Here is a 22,406-nt window from a genome sequence, read left to right as displayed (position 1 = left end):
GATAGTCAACAGTCCTCTGCACTGCCCTGACGTTGTCCCACAACGGAATTTGTTGCATGAAAACAGGTGCTTTTTCTCGGAGTACCTTGGCTACATTGTTGGCAAGAGGAGTCACACGTTATTTGTAAGAGACTAACGGCCTTTCATATATTTTCATACAGACCATCGATGACCACGGCGATTTGGTTTGCCAAAATGCCTTTGATAGCTTTGCATGTTTTCCCGATTAGAATGCTCCCCGTAGGTTTCTTGATTGTGAAAGTACCTGCTACCCAAGCATACAATGTGTGCCTGGTTAGCTGATGAAAACCGGTACTTCAACCAGCATATGTACTGACCCGGTAATCAATCTTTGTGATTCAAAGGTTACAAAAAGGTTTCAAAGGTGCAATTTAATGTCGGAGAAATGTATACAATACACTGTACATCCTGAAATGCTTTCGCTTCGCAACCATCCACGAAAACAGAGGAGTGCCCCGAAGAAGGAACGACAGTCAAATGTTGGAACCCGAACACCCTCGCTAGCTCCACTCTACCGAGCGTAAGCGGCGGCAAACAACAATTCCCCTGCCCCCACCGGCAAAAAAAAAAGATTCGGTACGCACCACCGCGCAGTCAAGAGTGAGCAAAGTAAAAGTAAACACGAAGACTTGCAGTTACCCCAATGACTACATGGTCACCCGGCATTCGACATGCCACAGGTTCTCTCTCTCTAATAGGTGAGAAAGAGATGTGTCCATTTTTACAGTGAGCGAGCAGAGATAATAAACAACCCGCTGGTTTGCGATGTTAAAAGTCCGCCACGACGCTTTTTTCGAGCTCTGTGCTCAAAGATCACTAGTCTCTGGACACACAGCCGCAGGTATTCCGACTCACCATGACACACGGGTCTTCTGTCGTGACACCGACCCTCGATCCACCCGTCTCCAGAGGCCCGAGATCGTCGGCTTCCAAAGCCGAACCAATACTTAGGCCGAGCCCTTGGCATGCCGAACAACGGCCAGTCCTGAGACCCCTAGGGCGGGCTCCAATCCCGCAAAGAACCGTAGTCAGTGTGTAACTCCAGGTCAGGGTCTTCGAAAGATCCCTGAAAGAGAAAAAGAAAGATATTAAAGACGGAAATAGAGCTGTTTCGGAAGATGCCAGCACAGGAATCGCCGTTTAGTGCCATCATCACTCCGGTTGTCATTCGAAGCCACTTCTGGGTCAGCTCAGTTCCAAACATAGTGCTCTGCTTAAGTCCCAGTGTAGGTTTTCGTCCTGAAATATTGTCTCTTTATTCTTTTCTATTGATACTGTCTGACCTGCTGAGTTCCATGCTTGATTGTGTTACTGCCCTCAGGCTACGCCCTCTAGGTCTCAATAATTATTTCATGAGGAAGTGTTTCCTGTCGTCTGCAACGAATGCTTCATGTCGCCATCTATCGGCCGCCCTTACACATACACTCTGCAAAGAAAATAAAGCACAGCCTTCCGGTCTCTCCTCTTAACGGGGCCCATCTATCCTGGAGAGTTGCCTGTGTGGATTTCCCTTTGCAGTCGAACTGCCCCCACCCCATATTATGATGATCTGTGCAACCACTTCGCAGCAGCGGTGGCTTTACGTAAGATTTCAGTATTAACGACATTTCAGTGACGCAATATAGAACAAATGAGAGGAAGACCAATGATTTAAAACAGTTAGATTTCCGATGGATCTATTCACAGAATTCCACAGCACGAGAACCATTCGCTAATTTATTGCATCTTAGACCAATCTTTCATCATATCTCACGAAATTCCTCTGCGTCTCCATTTCACTACCGCCCGTATGACTACATCCACTGTTAGCTGTTTTTCCTCATCTTATCATTTTGTCCCGTTCGGCCGGCGGCCTCTTTCGTATTTTTTAACTCGTTTTTCCGACCTCAGTTAGTTCTACCTATCAGCCATCAGTGCTTGCTGCATCCATACTCATCACCGATTTATTATGGCTAGCTTACCTCTGTGCTGTCAGTCCTGATAGAGGCTGACGACTATCTATTTGCCTCCATGGTAGCTGCCTAACCTGCTGAGTTCTTCCAGAAGATTACTCTTGCTCCAGGTTCCAGTATATGCTGACTACTGCGTTCGTTCAGTCGCTTGCGCGGCCCAATTTCCCAACAGGAGGCTTTCTGCTCCTATTCCATTCTTGTCAACAGCAACTCTCTTATTAAAGTATATAATCCATAGATAAAGGTCCTGCTTTTCAGCAGATGAGAGTTTCAACCATTCAAGGCAATGCCTTCGTGAATAATGTAACGATCATTCAAAAAATAGGACAAAATTAAAGAGGAAAATTTTTTGGCAACCTTACCCCTTGGACTGCATTGTTGGCAGAGGTAGATGCGGCTTGCAATATTAATAACTTATTCGATCACTTTTTTTTTGCATAGCAGGAGAAAGAAAGAAAGAAAGAAAGAAAGAAAGAAAGAAAGAAAGAAAGAAAGAAAGAAAGAAAGAAAGAAAGAAAGAAAGAAAGAAAGAAAGAAAGAAAGAAAGAAAGAAAGAAAGAAAGAAAGAATGGAAGGAAGAAAGAAAGAAAGGGAAGGAAGGAATAAAGATACACAGAGAAAATCTGCTGCAGCTGGAAATCCAAAGCAGCTCATACAAAATGCGAGAGGAACTCTGCAAGATTTGAGAGTCAAGAAGATGGATCTTGACCCAAAAAGTCGACTATTTATTCTTTTACATAGATGCTGCCTGGCATGTTGAGTTCCTCCATCATTTTTGTGTGTGTTACATCAGATAGATAGATAGATAGATAGATAGATAGATAGATAGATAGAGAAGCAGATATATAGGCAGATGGTGACTCTAGACAGACAGGTAGAGAGAAGCAAAGAGAGGAAAATAATTATATATATATATATATATATATATATAATAGTCTAGATATATATATATATATATATATACTATTCTAAATTGCACTGCCTTTATTATCTTCCCTTCCCGAACTTCCTTGACCTTTCCATCCTTTGTCAACCTTACTGAGTATTAGGACTCATTGTACCCTCGCAGTATGTTTCTTCAGGTGGTACTCAGAGACAGCGGTCTATACTCACAGTTACCAATTAATAGGGATGTTCTAATATCTCGAGAAATTCAAAACAATTCCTCTCTCAGTTTGTCTTCAGCAAGTATTTCGTTCCATATAGCCTTGTCCATATCATTATTTGTGAAATGTCTTACCATCGCAATCCAGATTTCCAAACGTTCATCTACCTTGTACATTTTGGCCCTTATCTGCGTTTGTACTTACATCCTTGATGCTATTAATTATCGGCCTAGCCATTAATATGCTTACTCATGGGTTCTGCAGACATTCGGTGACATCCTTGAATCAAGTAATAGGGCGGACATATTCTAGCCTCCCATCATCAGTAACCCCAGTGACGCTACTCACTGTGCGAACCCTACCCCTGCTCTCTTCCCTCCCGTGAAATTCGGCCACCCATCGCGCCCCTCTCGTGGCTGTTCCTACACTTTCCCAAGAAATCATTATTTCAACACTATCAGAATGATCTCACCGGTAACTTTGATTTCCAAAATATTTCATGTTACGTTTTCCACTTGGTTAAGATGCCCCACTAGGTCTTACCTTAAGAAATAATAGAATTAAACTTTTCATAAATTATTCACCATCCAGCCATTCAAATAATGCCTAAAACTGATGCCATCATTGCGATTCTCCTGGCGAAGTAGCTTGCCACTCTCTGAGTAAAGTTCGCTTAACAAAATAAGTTTATCTGTGATATGGTTCGAGCAATAGCTTCGGAGTATTCAAGCATACCATAACTAGTGGTGAAGAACAGAGAGTCTTTGGAATGCAAGTACATTGTTCGCTGGATGTAGCATCGCAGATAGACAGTGTGCTAACAAAGGCGTTGTCACGCTCGCCATTAGCAGCAGGGTGGACAGACCTGAACACAAATTCTGACTCACTGATGCCTTCACGAATTGATGAATAACATACTAACTTATGAACTCACATTTCTAGCTGAAAAAAAAACCTGTGTACAAAAGCTCCCTTCAACACCTTGGTCACTAAGTATAGAAGTTCGGATTTTCCGCTGAAGTGCTGCAAGACGTGGTGAAGCTTTGTCCACCTTGTTGTGGAAAATATGACACTAAGCTGGAAATTTATTAGGATGTTGCCGGTACTCGAGGGACTGCATTACTAGGGGGGAAAGCAGAAAAGCTTGGAACTATTCTTGTTGGAGCATAGCCCAACAGGAGCTGTTGTTGGAGAGAAGTATAAAACAGCAAAAGGCATAGATGTAGTCCTTTTGTTCCCCTATAGTTAAGGAATTGCATACAAGAGGGATAATATTTGAGATTGCAGGCGTGAAGTTTACATTGATCTACAAGAAAAACTGTTTGGAGCAAGTACATTGAAAACATTTGATGAGGCTCAAGGCCAAATGAAAAAGCAAGGCTTAGAGGGATATGGGCCTGAAAGAGGCAAATGTCACGAGCAATAGATGTTAGACTTGGTCAGTATTAACCAGCTGTGCCGACGGCCCTCTTTCCATGCTGTATGACGATGTATCTTTTCCGCACAGTCCATGGTAGGCACGTAAACACAGAAATGTTTGCACACCTTTAGAATCACAAATATTTGGCCCATTCAGACCATGCCGACTAATTTGCCCACGACTTGGCCTCATTTTCTGTACCATATCACGGTAAACCTTTCCTGCCCATGTGCCTACCCAAAAGTCTTTTAACCGTTGTAATTGCACCCTAGTTTATGATTTTCCATGTTTGAGTGCGGGGTTCATTCTGTACCCGTCAGTCTCCGGTACAGTGTGAGAGTGTGGCATTCATTCTGTGCCTGTCAGTCTTTGGTTCTGTGTGAGTGTGGGTTTCATTCTGTACATGTAGGGACGGTTTAAACTCAGTTGGCAAGGGGAAGGAAACCAAAGTGTTAGGGTCGAGGAAGAGGAAAATAAAAATAAGTCAAAGATACTGTGCAGAAAAGATGGCAAGAAGGACAGGCATGCAGCTGAATAGACAGGGTAATTTGCTGTGCGATAGAAATATAGCAAAATCGGTAACAGATATTGATCTAAATATAGTGTATTTAAATGACGCAGCATTGAAAATAAAATGGATGACTTGTTGTACAGCGACAGGTTAAAAGATATGACATTGTGGCCATCACCGAGTCATGGCTAAATGATGGACGTTATTGGGAGCTGAATGTCCAAGGATACACAGTGTATAGGAAAGATAGGAAGGTAGGAAAAAGGCGTGGCGTGGCCCTGATGGTAGGGAACGATATCAAATCACTAGAAAAAAAGGGAAAGAGGTAGAATCCTTATGGGTCGAGTTAAGAAATGGCAAGGGTAAAAAGACACTATTAGCAGTTATATACAGGCCAGAATGATAATGTCAAGATTATTATGGGGGATTTTAATATGAAAGCGGATTGGGAAGGTGGTGGATCACAGGAGAGGCAGTTTGTAGAATGCCTAAGGGATAGCAGTTTGGAACAGCTTGACCATAAGCCCACCAGGGGATCGGCTGTTTTGGATTGGGTGCTGTTTAATGAACCTGAGGCGATTAGGGAGCTAGAGGTAATGGAAGCCCTTGGAAGTAGTGATCATAATATTATTGAGTTCAGTTTCAAATTTGAAAAGGAGAAGTTGGTATCAGGTGTATCGATATTTTAGTGGAACAAAGGAAATTACAGTGGTATGAGAGAGGAACTGGCACAAGTTGAATGGAAAAGTAAGTTAGATAGAGGGACAGTAGAGCCGAATTGGATGAAATTCTTACAAGAAATAAGGAAAGTGCAGAAAAAAAATATATTCCAAGAAAAAAGAAAATCTTGACTGGAAAAATGGCACAAGTGTGGCTAACGAGACAGGTTAAGGCTAAAATAAAAGAAAATAAAGACAGCGTACAAGGAAGCAAAAATTAGTGGGAAAACTGAGGTCTGGATGACTTTTAAAAACTTACAGAAGGAAACTAAGCAAGTCATTAGGAAAGAAAAGATGAATTATGAAAAGAAGTTGGCAATTAACATAAAAAAAGGATGCTAAGGGTTTTAAAAATATATGAAGGGAAAAAGAGTGACATGGGTAGATATAGCACCGATTGAAAATGATGCTGGATAAATTATAAAGGGTAACAGAGATGACAGAGGAACTAAATGAGTATTTTACATCAGTCTTCATAGTGGAAGACAATAGCAACTTACCTGATAACCAGAGGTCTCAGGGAATAGAATTAGGTAAAGCCAAAATTACTAGAGAATTACTTGGGAAACTAATTGGATTAAAGTTAGAAAAATCTCCTGGGTGAGATGAGGTGCACCCATGGATTCTGTAGGAGGTGGCTTTGGAGATTGTGGAGGCATTGGAATTGATCTTCCAGGAATCAATAGACTCTGGCATGGTTCTGGAAGTCAGGAAGGTCGCAAATGTAGTTCTGCTGTTTAAAAAAGGAGGGAGGCAGCAAAAAGAAAATTACAGACATATTAGTCTGATATTGGTCGATGGAAAGTTATTGGAGTCGATCCTCAAGGACGAGGTTATGAAATACCTCGAGGTGCTTGACAAGATAGGCCCAAGCCAGCACGGTTTCATGAAGGAAGATCCTGCTTCATCAACCTCTTGGAATTTTTGAGGTAGTCTCAAATAAGGGAGAGGCTGTGGATACTGTGTGCTTGGATTTTCAAAAGGCCTTCGTTAAGGTGCCGCATAAGAGGCTGCTTAATTAGATGAGAGCCCATGGAATTACAGGAAAGATATTGAAATGTGTGGAGCATTGGCTGATAGGTGGAAAGCAAAGGGCGGGAATAAAGGGATCCTATTCTGTTTAGTTGCCGGTTACTAGTGGTATTCCGCAGGGATCGGTGTTGGGGCCTCTTCTTTTTACACTTTATATTAATGATTTCGATTATGGATTAAATGGTTTTGTTGCTAAATTTGCGAATGACACCATGATAACTGGAGGAGCAAGAAGTCTTGAAGAAACGGAAAGTTTGCAGAGAGACTTGGTCAGTTTAGAGAGTGGGCAAATAAATGGCAGATGAGATACAATGTTGAGAAATGTACATTTTGGAAGAAGAAATAATCGGGCAGATTATTATTTAGATGGGGAGATAATTCAAAAATTGTAAGTGCAAAGGGACTTGGGGGTCCTCGTGCAGGATACCCTAAAGGATAACCGTCAGGTTGGATCGGCAGTAAGGAAAGCGAATGCTGTGTTGGCATTCATTTTAAGAGGAATAGTGTATAAGAGTAAGGAGGTGTTGATGAATCTCTATGGGACACAGGTAGGACCTCATTTGGAATACTGTGTGCAGTTTTGGGCCCCTATCTTAGAAGTGATGCAGTGATGTTGGAGAGAGTGCAGGGAAGATTTACGAGGATGATTCCTGGAATGCAGGAGCTAACATCTGAGGAGCGTTTGTCGGCTCTTGGACTGTATTCATTAGAGTACAGAAGAATAAGCGGAGAGTTAATAGAAACATTTCGAATGTTGAAAGGTTTGGACAGAGTAGATGTGGAAAGGCTGTCTCCCTTGATGGGTGAGTCCAGGACAAGAGGCCACAGTCTTAGAATTAAAGGCTACCCATTTAAAGCAGCGATGAGAAGAATTTTTTTTATTAGTCAGAGAGTCGTGGATTTATGGAATTCGTTGCCACATGCAACTGTGGAGGCCGAATCATCGATGGTGTTTAAGGAGGAGATTGATAGGTATCTAATTAGTCATGGTATCAACGGATATGAGGAAAAGCCGGAAATTGGAACTAGATGGGAGAATAGTTTTGCTCATGGTGGATTGGTGGAGCAGAATCGATGGGCCGAATGGTCTATTTCCGCTCCTTTGTCTTCTGATCTTGTGATGTCATTCTCTGTTATAGTGTGAGAGTGTGATGTTCATTCTGCACCTGTCAGACTCTGATACAGTCTGAAAGTATGGGGTAATTTTGTACCTGTCAGTCTGTGGTACACTGTGAGAGTGCAAGATTCATTCCGTACCTGTCAGACTCTGATATTGTCTGAGAGTATGGGGTCATTTTGTACCTGTCTGTCTGTGGTACACTGTGAGAGTGCGGGGTTCATTCTGTACCTGTCAGACTCTGATACAGTCTGAGAGTATGGGATCATTTTGTACCTGTCAGTCTGTGGTACACTGTGAGAGTGCGGGGTTCATTCTGTACCTGTCAGTCTCTGATACACATTAGGTTTCCTGGAGATCTTAGTTCGCAGCTTAACAAAATGCCCTCTGATTTGAGGCTCGCCTGTTCAGGGAAATGGACTAGCAATTTTCTATAGCCTTCATGATTTTGTACTTGCTGACCTATAAGGACAACGCCTCATTAAAAGTTAACGGTTATATTTCAGTGCAAAGTGTTTACATTCGTCTTGCTGGGTCAATAACCCTTGACTTATTCGTTCCTCAAGTCCGCCCCCATGCGACAGAGTGCATGTAGTACCACGCAATGCTGAGCGCAAAAGTTTATTATGTATATATGCCACAGAGCGTATCGGTTTAATGTGAAGACACCGGTGCCAAGAGGTGAATTTAAGTCCCTGTTCTCAAGCTGTTGTAATGATATTCTGAAACATTGTGCTGATTCCAGATAATGATTAGCAGAGACATTTTGAAAGGTGTAGTAATGATTGCTGAACATTAAAACAACCTGAAACAAGCAACCGCAAATAAAAACATGTTTAGTACGAGTGAATATGTTGTGAATGGACCACCATTAATTGAAGTAAAGTCCAATGCAAACGAAAGAAATGACAATCAGGTCATTAAAACAAGTAATGCAAAAATTAATAAATAAACGAATGAACGAAAGAAAGAAAGAAAGAAAGAAAGAAAGAAAGAAAGAAAGAAAGAAAGAAAGAAAGAAAGAAAGAAAGAAAAAAAGAAAGAAAGAAAGAAAGAAAGAAAAAGAAAGAAAGAAAGAAAGAAAGAAAGAAAGAAAGAAAGAAAGAAAGAAAGAAAGAAAGAAAGAAAGAAAGAAAGAAAGAAAGAAAGAAAGAAAGAATGAATGAATAATTGAAGCAATCGGCAAGCTAGGGGACACCTATGTGAAAAAAAGACAGTTGAAACTTTAGCTATGAGGACAGGACGCGGACTGAAAATATTAACTAGTCACATTTAAGAGCCTTAATGCAGTGTCTCGGCTAAATAACTTCTGTTTACTGTACTACCTCTCGTGGATGTTGCCTGGCTTGCTGAGTTCCCCCAGAACGGTTTGTGTGCTGTGTGTTGTGTGTACCTGGCTACACTGGGAACATTTCGTGTCATTCATGTCACCATATTAGATGAAGGCTATATAGGCTCTGGAGAACTCGCAGAAGAAGCTTATGAGGCCAAAATTGGTTATTAGTTTAACGAATTTGGAAGGAAGTTAGATTGTTTGACAGTCATAGGGGCAATGCAGTAAAGGGGGCAGATTCCTCGCCCAAATGTGTCCACACTGACCTCTGTGCCCACTTAATTAGCCCAATTTCGTATATTCGGACTATATCATTCCAAGCCCCTCCATGCACCTTCCTACGCGATTCCTTTGTACATGCCTCAAACACCTGTGGCAGCACATTTGAGATACTCACCAGTTGGCGTGGCAAAAGTGGCCTTTTGGCCAATTTGAATCTTTCTCCTCTCATCCTTAATCCATGCAGCCTATGTTTCCAGTCTGCCCTTGCATTGGGGTAAAAACTATTAGCACCCAGTTTAATCCGAAAGATTCTCTAGAGCTTTGGTGGTTGAATGGCGATGTGATAATAGTTAGAGAGAATAGTCAGTGTATTGAACAGCAACATTTAAAAACATTCAGATAGGCAAATGAGAAGGGATCGAAGGGATGCAAATCATAGACGGAAAGAAGGTGTTATTTGAAAATGGCTTCCTGGTCATTTCCGAATTTGTTGGCCGCAGGCGATGGTCGCCATATCCAATGCCTGTGTCTTTTCAGTCTTTTCTAAGGGGAATGCCATATATTTGAAAGAACTCAAGGTAATAAAATATAACGTGCGGGAACATATGCATTCTGGAGGAAAGTAACTGGTTGCAACTATGTAGCATATTACTTTCGACAAAGATTTAAACCTGTTCATATATATCCCCGAGGGGCAGACGCCTGGGTAGAAATTGCAGTGATATTTGATTCATCGTCTACCTCAGGTGAAGTTCCAGAAGAATGGAGGATTGGTAATGTTGTCCAATTGTTCGCACACAGAGTCAAGGACAGACCAAAAGACTGACTTCATTTGTAGCGAAATTACTGGGGGAATTCTGAAGGAGAAGATCTACCATCATTTAGATATTCAAGGCCTGTTCGGGAATAGACGGCATTGTTTTGCGCGTGGGAGCTTATATCTGACGAGTCCCCTTTAAAATGATCTAATAGGTAACCACTGAAATAGTCGTAATTTGAACAGTGGATGTTATCTGTATGAACTTAGTAAAGCCTATAACAAGATCGCCCATGGTAGGCAGATCTGGAGAGTTAGATTGCATGTTACTCAGGAGGAGTTAGAGAGCGGCGTTCAGAACTGGCTCCATAACATATTGAATACCGATTCTAAGGCTAGAGACCAGTCACGAGTGGAGAAATCGGGGCATCAGTGTTGTGACAAAAGTTATTTATTACACACGAAAATTATTTGGATGTGAATGTGAGTGGTATGTTTGATAGTTTGTTGATGATACCAGGGATTCTTGTGGATAGTGAAGCAGAAAACATTGGGCAGATGGAAAGGGATAGACAGTGGTTTCCAACATAGATGCGTCTAACTTAATCCATTTGGATACTGAAACCAGGCTAGGCCGTATGCAATGGATGGCAAGGCACTGCTGAGTGTTGCGAAACAATGGGATGGAAGAGGACACCTGCACAGTTCGCTGAAAGGGGCAGCAGATGTAGACAGTGTGGTCAAGAAGGCCTTCAGCATGCTGTCGTCCAGGACATCGACTTTGTGGTAGAGACATTTTGTTGCAATTCTTTAAGTTGCTGGTGAGACTCCACTAGTAGTATTGTATACAGGTTTGTCGACTCTGTTATAAGAAAGACATTGTGAAGCTGGAGAATTGTGAAGCTGATGCAAGAGAATTTAGGAGGATACTGACAGACGTAGAACATGTTCGTTTCAGGGAGAGTTAGGACTCTTTGGATCGTTATTCCGTGAAGCATAGGAACATGAGTGGTGACCTCATAGAAAGGTTTGGAAAATCATGCGCTGAAAGCGGGCAACGAGAAATATCAGGGAGAATGTTGTGGTTGGCAAGGATCAGCCAATCCTAGAACATAGAACATAGAATAGTACAGCACATTACAGGCCCTTCGGCCTACAATTTTGAGCCGACCCACAAACTCTGCTTCCCTTATAACCCCCGACCTTAAATTCCTCCATCTACCTGTCTAGCAGTCTCTTAAAGTTCACTAGTGTATCTGCCTCCACCAATGACTCAGGCAGTGCATTCCACGCACCAACCACTCTTTGAGTAAAAACAAAACCTCCCTCCAATATCCCCTTGAACTTCCGTCCCCTTACCTTGAAGCCATGTCCTCTTGTACTGAGCAGTGGTGCCTTGGGGAAGAGGAGCTGGCTATCCACTCTATCTATTCCTCTTAATATCTTGTACACCTCTATCATGTCTCCTCTCATCCTCCTTCTCTCTAAAGAGTAAAGCCCTAGCTCCCTTAATCTCTGCTGATAATCCATACTCTCTAAACGAGGCAGCATCCTGGTAAATCGCATCTGTACCCTTTCCACTGCCTCCACATCCTTCCTACAGTGAGGCCATCAGAACTGGACACTGTACTCCAAGTGTGGCCTAACCAGAGTTTTACAGAGCTGCATCATTACATCGCGTCTCTGAAACTCTATCTCTGGACTTACCCTATCTCTAAGAATCTTTTCCAACAGCTTTCCCACCACAGACATAAGGATCACTGGTTTATAATTACCTGGACTATCCCTACTACTTTTTTTGAACAAGTGAACAACATTCGCCTCCCTCCAATCTTCCAGTACCAACTACGTGGACAACGAGGACATAAAGATCCTAGCCAGATGCTCAGCAATCTCTTCTCTCGCTTTGTGGATCAGCCTGGGGAATATTCCGTCAGGCCCCGGGGTCTTATCCGTCCTAATGTATTTTAACAACTCCAACACCTCCTCTCCCTTAATATCAACATGCTCCTGAACATCAACCTCACTCATATTATCCTCACCTTCATCAAATTCCCTCTCATTGGTGAATACCGAAGGGAAGTATTCTTTGAGGAACTCGCTCACTTCCACAGCCTTCAGGCACATCTTCCCACTTTTATCACTAATCAGTCCTACCTTCACTCCTGTCATCCTTTTGTTCTTCACATAATTTAAGAATGCCTTGGGGCGTTCTTTTACCCTGCTCGCCAAGGCCTTCTCATGCCCCCTCCTTGCTCTTCTCAGCCCCTTCTTAAGCTCCTTTCTTGCTACCCTATATTCCTCAATAGACCCATCTAATCCTTGCTTCCTAACCCTCCGGTATGCTGCCTTCTTCCACCTGACTAGATTTTCCACCTCACTTGTCACCCATGGTTCCTTCACCCTACCATTCTTTATCTTCCTCACCGGGACAAATTTATCCCTAACATCCTGCAAGAGATCCTTAAACGTCGACCACATTTCCCTGCAAAAACATCATCCCAATTCACACCCGCAAGTTCTAGCCTTATAGCCTCATAATTTGCCCTTCCCCAAATAAAAAATAATTCCTGTCCTCTCTGATTCTATCCTTTTCCATGCTAATGCAAAAGGGCCGGGAGCAGTGATCACTGTCCCCCATATGCTCAACTACTGACAGATCTGTGACCTGAACTGGTTCGATACCAAATACTGGATCTAGTATGACATTTCCCCTAGTCGGCCTGTCAACATACTGTGACAGGAATCCGTCCTGGGCACACTTCACAAACTCTGCCCCATCTAAACTTTTGGAAATAATCAGTTGCCAATTAACATTAGGGAAGTTAAAGTCACCCATGATAACAACCCTGTTATTTTTGCACCTTTCCACAATCTGCCTTCCAATCTGCTGCTACCAGGGGGCCTATAGAATACCCCCAGTAGAGTAACAGCTCCTTTCCTGATCCTGACTTCCACCCATACTGACTCAAAAGAAGATCCTGCTACATTACCCACCCTTTCTGTTGCTGTAATAGTATCCCTGACCAGTAATGCCACCCCTCCTCCCTCATTCCCAACCTCTCTATCCCTTTTAAAGCACTGAAATCCAGGAATATTGAGAATCCATTCCTCCCTGGTGCCAGCCAATTCTCTGTAATGGTCACTGCATCATAATTCCATGCACGTATCCACGGTCTCAGTTCATCACGTTTGTTCCTGATGCTTCTTGCATTGAAGTACACACACTTTAACCCTTCTACCTTACTACCTTTACAGCCTTTATTCTGCTTCTCTTTCCTCAAAGCCTCTCTATATGTTAGATCTCGCTTTACTCCATGCACTTCTTTCACTGCTCTATCGCACCGGGTCCCACCCACCTTGCAAATTAGTTTAAACCCTCCAGAACTATGCAAGCAAACATACCTGCAAGGATATTGCTCCCCCTCGAGTTCAGGTGCAACCCATCCAATCTGTACAGGTACCACTTTCACTAGAAGAGATCCCAATGATTCAAAAATCTAAAACCCTGCTCCCGCAACAACTCCTCAGCCACACATTCAACTGCCATCTCCTGCAATTCTAACCATTACTATCACGTAGCACTGGCAGCAAACCTGACAACGCCACCCTTGAGGTCCTGTTCTTTAGCCTTATGCCTAGTTCCCGAAACTCACCCTTCAGGACCTCATCTCTCTTCCTGCCTATGTCGTTGGTATCAACATGTATCACGACTTCTGGTTGTTTCCTCTCTCGTACCAGGATGTCATACATCCGGTCAGAGACAACCCGGAGCCTGGCACCCGTGAGGCAACAAACCATGCGGGTGTCCTCATTCCACACAATCCCCTCTCTGCTCCCCTGACTATATACTTTCCAATGTCGACAGCTCTACTCTTCTCCATCCCATCCATCTGCACCACAGGGTCAGATTCAGTGCCAGAAGCCCTGCCGCCGTGGCTCACACCTGGCTGGTCGTCCTCTCCAAGTATCCAGAACGGTAAACTTATTATTCAGAGGAATGCCTACAGGGGTACTCTGCACTACCTGTCTACTCACCTTCGCTTTCACCCCTCTGACTGTAACACAATGACCTGCTTCCGGCAGTCTAGGTGTGACTACCGCCCTGTAGCTCTCTTCTATGACTGCCTCATTTTCCTTTATGGGTCGAATGTCATCCAGCTGCTACTCCAGATTCTTCACACGGTCTTCCAAATCGCCTAGCCGCATGCACCTCTGGCAGATGTGACTCTGCGGGAGAGGGGAGTTTCACTAAGACTGCCACACCTCACAGGAGAGGTAAATCACCGTCTCAGGAGGCATTGTAAAGACTAAATGGGAACAAACTCGTCCTCCGCCTCTCCTCGTCGAAGTTCCTCGTGTCAAAGCCTCAAACCTGCACTCCTTCACTGGCCCACTCCCTCACTGGCCGCTTTCCACAGGCCGCTCCGCTTGAGATACCCCTCTATTTATTTGTTTGAGCTTTTCAAACTGCCTCTGAAACTTTTCACCTGACCTCGATTACCCAATCAGTTGCTTTCTGCTGAGTTTGAGCTTTCAAGTCTTGTGTTGTATTACCCTGTGACTCTATGAAACATTAAGGGTTTTCCCATTGGTGTACGGGTCCATATCCTGTGTACACTTCAGACAGTGGAAGCTAACTTTTAATGATCTTCTGACAAATTATGCTCATTTCTACTGTCTGATCAGCTGATGCGGTTTGAAAATGATAGAGATGACTCATAAAAATAAGGAAACAGCAATGAAAAAATGAGCCAGCGTCAGCGAAAATGCACATCACATGCGTAGGTTAACAGTGAAGTGAACATGCGCAAGTTAACAGTAAATAAATCAAAATTGAATGCGAACAAGTAAAACAAAATCAAATGATGGAAATTTATAAGGAAAAGGAAAGGAAGGGAATACCTGCTAGGACAGACAACAATCTTACAAAGGGAAAGAGTTAATAACGCTGACGAATCCAATGACTAATTCAGTAAATTGTTTGCTTATGGAACAAGTAGTTTCGGTTCCCACACTATGGTCTTGGACGGGAAGAAGTAACATTTTCCCAAAAGCAAGCACATTTGTTCATGAATTAATCATTGGGTTGGTCATCTCTGTTTTCTTCCCTTCCTATAAAATTAAAGATAAGGGCCCGGAGATGAAGTAACTTTCTTTTCACAGTTGTTATAGATTACCTACGCACTTGATTTCACCTAAATGCTATGAGCGAAGCCGTTTCTTTTTGGATCCAACCTGGAATTTTTATTGATTGCTAAGTTACAGTGTGTCGGATGGTGTCAGCATTCGTTTCAAGATTACTAGAACATAAAGCGAAGGATGTATTGTTTTCTAATGCACCAGTAAAGCTCCACGAGGAGTATTGTGAGCTGTTTCGAGCCACTTATCCAAGAATGGATGTGCTGAGATTCCCCAGTGTTCAAAGGTAGTTCACGAATATGATTCCGGGATTGGAAGGCTTGTCATATGAGGAGAGGGTGATGACTTTTGGTCTATACTCACTTGAATTCAGAAGAATAAGGGGGTGACCTCATTGAAACCTATCGAGTCCAAGATCAGAGAACACAACCTAAGAATAGAGGATTGTCCTTATATAACGTAGTTGACGAGAAATTCGTATAGCCAGAAAGTGTTGAATCTGTGGAATTCGTTACCGCAGGTGGTTTTGGAGGACATGTCATTAAGTATATTTAAGGCAGAGGTTGATAGATTCTTGTTATGTCAGGGCAAACGGGGAGAAGGGAGGTAATTGGGGCTTAGCGGGAAAATGGATCAGCAATGATGAAATGGCGGAGCAGACGCGCTTGGCCAAATGGGCTATATCTGCTCCTATATACATGGTTGTATGGTTTCATGGACTATGGACTCTTGAGTGTGATGATGTACGAGCTGGCAGGATGTCCTTCAACGGCAAATATCCTGAGTGTAGAGACCGAAAAGCAGTCATCTCAAAAGCTAATTTACCTGCGACAAATGCACTTATTGTTCATACTATTTCAAGTCCCCCGGGACATTTCGAATCGATGTAGGTAGTACTTTCTTTGGAATATATGTTCAGTTATGAACTCCGATACCGTAAGTGTAGTGACTATACATTTCTACGGCGGTTGTGTGGGTTGCCTTGGTGTATTTCAGTTGCACAAACCTGAAGCTGCGCTATTAGCTTTGTTGTTTACTACAAATCATTTCTGTTGCATGTTAATTGGACGTCATTCGTTAATATGTAAAAGGAAATAAATTACAGGAGAATAAGCGTGAGAATACAGGAGAATGAGAAATGCTCTGAGAGGTGACGCAGAATTAATGAAGCAAATGGGTTACCATGGGCGTAAGAAACGTAAAAGAAATATTATATTAAATGTGCAAGTTATTCGTTGTAGTCATTGAACCATTGTTTGACACACGTTGCAGAGTTAGAGCATACGTGTTACGAAGTAAGGGAACACAATCGTGCAGCTCCAACTATTATTGGTCATTTCCGAAATGTAGTGCTGCATGTGCGGAGTTTACACGTTATCTCAGTGACGCCGTGGACATCTTTCCCATACTTCGGCTTTCTCGCATTACCCCCAAAAAGCGCAGGTGTGGCGGTTAATTGTTGCTGTAAATAGTGTGTATTTGTATAGTCGAATCATTGAGACTGTAAGTGTCGAGTTGAGTCAGTTTTCGAGGATATGGAGATAACTGACTCACTGCACAACACTATGACTCTATCGTTATCTTATGAATAACAATTTTGTTTTAAAATTAAAAGACATTACGTGGTATAGCAAGAATACCATAACTGTTGGACAGTTTATTCCATATGAAAGTACAAGTACGCATCAATTCAAACAAAAATAAGCTTACATATCATTGACAGAAGTAATCGAAAACACGTGCAAATTAACGTTTTGCAAATCATACCTCCCCGTAATGACGCGTAAGGGGATGTGGATCTGGGAACAAGGATGTTATTGGGATTGGTTCCTGTCTTGCGTAAGTTGGAGTGGTATTTGCCTCTTTGCATGCTTTCCAACATCCTGTATCGTGAAACCCCAATGCAGTCAGTGTGTGTTATGTTCCTTCTCTGGGATATATGTCAGAAAGCTTGGCGGATATTTGCCAGACAATGTTTTCTATTGTGGGTCAGTCTAGGAGAAGGAGGCACAGACTCAAAAATAGAGGAAAATCCTATTCAAACAGAGCAAAAAGGAGGAATTTCTTTATCCAGAGGGTGGTGAATCCGTGGAATCCGTTGCCACAGGCGGCGATGGAGGCCACGTTATTTGGAATATTGAAATAACTATATAGAATGGAAGTGAAGCGGGTGATTCCAGTGATGGGAAAGTCTAAGACCAAAGTGTCGAGCTTCAGAATAGAAATATCTCCATTTAAAAAGGATATGAGTAGAGATTTCTTTAACCAGAGGATGGTAAATTTATAGAACTCAATGTCACTGAGGGCATTGTGTATGCTGAATGCTTCAAAGGTTAGAGGGCGAAGGCAGGTGAAAGGGGCTGAGAGGGATAAAATATCAGCCATGATTTAATAGTGGAGCAGACTCCAAAGACCAAATGACCTAATTCCGCTTCGCTGTCTAATGGTCATATAAGACACTGCTTACTTCCAGTTTACATGCGAATTTATGAGGCAGATTGATTTTTACTATCCCCATGTCACACACATAGGTCTTGACAAGTTGATTGACGTCTGAGAAAGACGGCATGAATTGTCTCGAATTATACTGCAGCAACGTTGAAGGACAGTCCGTAATGTTTTCAGCTTTGCAAACGGATATATATTGTTTTATTTGTGCACTATAGCGTGCTACTTGCGGGTTACTTAGCAAATACAATATTCAGAAATTCCATGCTCTTCTTTACTGGAATGTGTTACCTACTTTCTAGATATCAATTGAACAGAGAATTGTGCAGTGCCATTTGTTAGTAATACAATCAATATTAGTCATATTTTACATAATTAAGACCCAATTGAATCACAATAAAATTAGAAATTCTCTGTCAATATTATTTTTACATTTAATTCAATAATTTGTTTTCTTCTGTAGCATTATTTTCGGTCTTTGCTTGCAATTTCTTTTCATTGATTTTATTCAGTTTCTTTGTTTTTCGGAGAGTACCTGCAAAACACAATCCCGAGGTAGTATATGATGACAGATACGTACTTTCACAATAAATTTACTTTGAATTATAAACTGATCGAACCCTTTTATCACTATTTGTAATGGTGGTCGGAACGGTCGCCATGATTTAAATTTTAACATGCAGAATACCAATGGACCGGAAAGGTCCAAGGACCTACAATGCTTGTGCCTAAAATGTACTCTATTTATTTTCATCCCATCCGTTTTCACACAGTCCATTTCCCACCTATTACCCGTCTAGTCTACTGACATGCCTGTATATATGTCAGTAAAACGTCGTTCTCGCATTTTCTGACACCACGTTAGTGCATTCAAAGCGCCTAAAATTGTCTGTAAATCATTTAGAATTCACTTGGACAGGTTTATGGATAAGACATGTTTGGCTTGATATGACCATCTGTTTCGGCAAGAACGAGTTGGGCCGAAGGGACTGTTTCAAACTTTATTTTAAATATTTATTTAGAGACTCAAATTAACAGGTCCTTCCGGCACCACGAGCCAGTTCTGGTAATTTTATCGATGTGACCAATTAACCTGTTAGCATGCACGGCTTTTTGAATGTGGGAGGAAACTGAAACAGCCGAAGGAAACCCAGGGGTCACTGGGATAACGTAAGAACTCTTTCCCGATAGTGGCGAGAATTGAACTAGGGTTGATAGCGTTTTAATAACGTCGTGCGAACCGCCACGCTACAATGCCGCCCCCTCAATGACCAACTTGTTCATGCATGAAGAACGTTCAGAAATCTACCGCTAAACCAACGTTATCTATTCATATGAATATTTTGCCAATGAGGAAAGGGTAAAACATTGAAGAATCATAGCTGTTAATGATGTTAACCTCCTCCTTAATGTTCACAAGAGGTAATATTGTACTTCTACTGAGATTTCCAAAATAGAAGCAAAATATTAATAGCATATTAATACCACATCACTTGCAGCTCACCTTCTTCTAGACAGGCGGACAGCCAGGATTGCAGACATCAGGATAAGCACGATAAACATGGTAACGCCCAACGCTACTACTAAAAGGCCACCATACTCTGAGGCTGAAAACAATTTATGGTTATTTGAAGTTTTCTCTTAATAGTTACATTCAACACCACTTTCCGCTATGCTGGTGATTTATCAAACTCCACTACAGGTTTGTGGAAAATTGCTTAAACTAGGAATTATATTCCATTTGTTCGGTGACTGTAGTTTTATATATATAAAGCTGCCGAATTATCAACGTACTGCGCAGGACAGAAGCATACGCGAATAATCTACTTTGTACTTACAGACATCATCTTCACATTCTGCGGAAGTCCTTTTAACATTCGCTGCAACGTAAACAAAAGAGAATTTTAAATGACCGCGTTTAAGGCACAAGCAGAAGTGGGGCAAGCGAGGGGGTGATCTCTCCTCATTACCTCTGATTCGGAGAGGAAAAAAACGACTGACGTCAGATTGCATTTCTGATATGCTATGCCCAAGATAAATGCACTTTTATAGGAACATAAATCTTTAAATAAGGCCGAAGGCACTGCAGGCACTGTCAAGAAAATTACAACTATAGAAACTAACGTGGCTAACAGCGGAACGGAAGAAAACATATATTTCAGTTTAAAGCTGTGGAGGTCTTACTTCTGCATTCATTTAAGTCCGACCGATAATTGTGCCACCATCAATGACACCAAAATTGACATTGTGGTGGAGAGTGAAGAACATCACCTAGTATTAAAGTTGAATCTCGATGAACTAGAAGACTGGGAAAAGGAGTGGCAAACAGAACTTAATTCTGACAAATGTGAGGTGCTGTAATCAATCAGCCAACCCATAAGCGCTAGAATGCTGAAGAAGGGAGAGGCCTCGGAGTACAAGTCGGTTTCTGAAAACGGAGATAAGATAGAGTGGAGAAAAAACGTTTTTTTCATGCTTGCCTTAGCGTAAGGGCGCTAATTGGGATGTGATTTAAAAATGTAGAAGCAGGTAGTGAAACAACGCTTGGAGTATTATGGTCTGTTGTGGTCACCAGCTTCCAGAAGGTTGTTATTACGCTGGGAAAGGTGCTGAAAATGTTTTTACGAATTTTATCAGGAAAGTAGAGCTTTGGCTTAAGGAGAGGCCCGATAGAATAGTAAGTTTATTCTCCTTCAGCGTTATGGGGGGTGGGGGTTGCTGACCATATAGGGGCAAATAAAATCATGCGAGGTGTAGATAACGTGTATGTATGGCCAGAGCCTTTATTCTAATGTAGGTAACTTTAAAGCCAGACAGCATAGGTTTATTGTGAGAGTGGAAAGATTTAATCAGGACCCAAGAGGCACCTTGATTATACAAGTTCAGAACGGAAATCAGCCTTATTAAAATAGATAAATATCATGGATTTTTGCTGTTTTGCAGCACCGATATAATGCAATATATAACATCATTATAAGCTACAATAAGTATTACATTAAAATAAATAATACAAACGGAAGGCAAAATACTGAGGTTAGTGGGTATGTGGAAGCATGTGTGAAATAAAGCTGTTAAGGCAGGAATAGCGAACAATGTTAAAAAGATATCTAGATAAAGCTTAGATAGAACAAACCCAGATGGACATAAGACAAATGCAGAACCATAAAACTAGTATAGATAAACATCTTGTTCGGCATGGATGAGTGGACCAAACTTTCATTTTTTTCTGTACCCTACAATTCCAAGGCTCTATCACATCAAACTGGTATCTTTAGATTTGCAGTTCACCTAACTGGCGGGTGCTAAATGTGATGGAGCTGTGGGATACGACAGATGACCTTTTGCCTTCTAACAGTGGAAGCCTCATTCAGAACGATTGCCCTGGGTACGCATGGCTGTATATCCCCCGCTGTCAGTGGACAACAGGCATTTGCGGTCTGAATATTCTTAACTCTTGTAATGTTCGCGAAATTCCTATCCCTAAGTCCATGCCCTGAATATGATCACCATATTCAAGATTCGTTATAATAGGCTAAGTATTAAAAAATATAAAGGGTGTTGGAAAAGAATAAAGAGTTGACGTTTCTGTCCGAGACCCTTTATCAGGACTACTTTACAATATCGCTGACGCTGATGAATGTCATGGATCAAGAAACTTCTTCGCCATCCTGTCTACCTAAAATGCTAATTTCAGGAAAAGTTATTTTCCTCGATGTCTATTAATGAGATGCTTTACAATACCGCCGGTGCTCAGTGAATCAGAAGAAAGCTCTATAGGCGTCGCTGATCTCATGACAATGAGTCAAAGATGATGCATCAGGTTAGAAGGTCGCCCTCAGTAAAAGAAAAACAGCTAAATAGAATATACACAGTGAAAGATCTATTCATAAACACGGGGCTGCTAATGGGATCTTGTTGCTTTCAAAATAAACACAAGTAATATTAACTCAATCAAGCAACAACACGTGTACATTGCACAATATGCGAGAAAGACCTTCAGGTAAATGACCAGATGTTTCTGGAACGTCTGCATAGGAACTTATACCTATATAATGCACCAATATTGCACTATAAGTCGCATTTGGTAAAGATCAAACTCACCAATCACAGACAATTCCATGACGTTACTCGCATGACGTTACTCGGAGCCGAGAATGCAAAAGTACTTTTCACTTCCACAAGGCAATGACATACGTATTTTCCGGCATCAGAACGCTTTAGCTCAGACATTGAAAAGCTTGTTTTGTTCAGTGCTGTCGCCGGCTGGTAAGGCGAATATTCATCATCACTATATTCATAGAAGAAGCACTGGTGTTTCGTGTTGGCTCTGCAGGTTAAAAGCAGATTGCTGCCTTCGGTCACCTCTGCTGAAGTTGGGTACAAAAAGCTTGAGGGTGCTTGGATGTCTGTGGGTAATATAACGTCAGTGAATCAGGCAAACAACGCTGACAAATTCAATGACCATTTTCCAACATACGATCGACGTCAGATGACCTGCATAGATTAGTCTTCTATCGGTTCATTGTGGACCGATGGGCCTGTTCCTGTACTGCACTATGTTCTATGCACTGCAGAGTAATATAGGAATCTGAGAGATGTAGAGTGGCACTATACCGAAACAGTCAA

The 22,406-nt window shown here is 41.9% G+C and overlaps 1 long non-coding RNA gene across 1 annotated transcript; it reads right to left on the bottom strand.

Moving 5' to 3' along the window:
* Positions 1–16,969: 16,969 nt before the first annotated feature.
* Positions 16,970–21,911, bottom strand: LOC132380551 (uncharacterized). Its single transcript, XR_009507811.1, has 4 exons — positions 21,882–21,911; positions 19,619–19,660; positions 19,285–19,387; positions 16,970–18,315 (listed from the first exon to the last, which is right to left on the bottom strand). It is a non-coding gene; the product is annotated as an uncharacterized LOC132380551 (long non-coding RNA).
* Positions 21,912–22,406: the final 495 nt, after the last annotated feature.

The sequence above is a fragment of the Hypanus sabinus genome, chromosome 24, assembly GCF_030144855.1.
Source record: "Hypanus sabinus isolate sHypSab1 chromosome 24, sHypSab1.hap1, whole genome shotgun sequence".
Lineage (NCBI taxonomy): Eukaryota > Metazoa > Chordata > Chondrichthyes > Myliobatiformes > Dasyatidae > Hypanus > Hypanus sabinus.
This window is presented reverse-complemented; position numbering and strand designations above follow the sequence as displayed.